At 73.1% G+C, this 386-nt stretch overlaps 1 protein-coding gene across 1 annotated transcript in view; it reads right to left on the bottom strand.

The window, feature by feature from the left end:
• PRR15 (proline rich 15) overlaps positions 1-164 on the bottom strand; it is a 1482-nt gene extending 1318 nt beyond the window's left edge. Inside the window, exon 1 of the mRNA XM_019508645.1 lies at positions 50-164. The gene's annotated coding sequence lies outside the window, so the exon portion shown is untranslated. The remainder of the gene's footprint in view (positions 1-49) is intronic.
• Positions 165-386: the final 222 nt, after the last annotated feature.

Genomic DNA, 386 nt, shown 5'->3' with positions numbered 1-386 from the left:
ACATGCACCTGCTACCTCCCCGCAGTCAGGGACCGGGCCGGGCGCTCACCTGCTGCCGAGGCGGAGGGGTCCCGGGCGGCAGCGCTGCGGCAGAGCCGGCCCCAGGCGCGGGAGGCAGGTGCGTGCCGAGCCGTGAGGAAAAACCGGCCCGCGGGCTGTCCCGGCTCAGGTGGGCACTTTCGAACTCTCCCCCGCCCCCCCGCGCCTTCCCATTGGTTGTCACCGAGCCCAACCCAGCCCGGGCGGCGCCTGATTGGCGGAGGCGCAGCGGGAGACCTGAGGCCGCTGAGGCTGGGGTAGCTCCCCCAGCTCGCCCTTTGCGCCGGGGCCCCGTGTGGGGAGAGAGCACAGCACACAGCGGGAGCAGAGCAGAGGGGAAGAGGTTT

This window comes from Gavialis gangeticus, unplaced genomic scaffold, assembly GCF_001723915.1.
Source record: "Gavialis gangeticus isolate Ggan-Ray unplaced genomic scaffold, GavGan_comp1, whole genome shotgun sequence".
Taxonomy (NCBI): domain Eukaryota; kingdom Metazoa; phylum Chordata; order Crocodylia; family Gavialidae; genus Gavialis; species Gavialis gangeticus.
The sequence above is the reverse complement of the archived record's forward strand: the minus strand, read 5'-3'. Positions and strand labels throughout refer to the sequence as shown.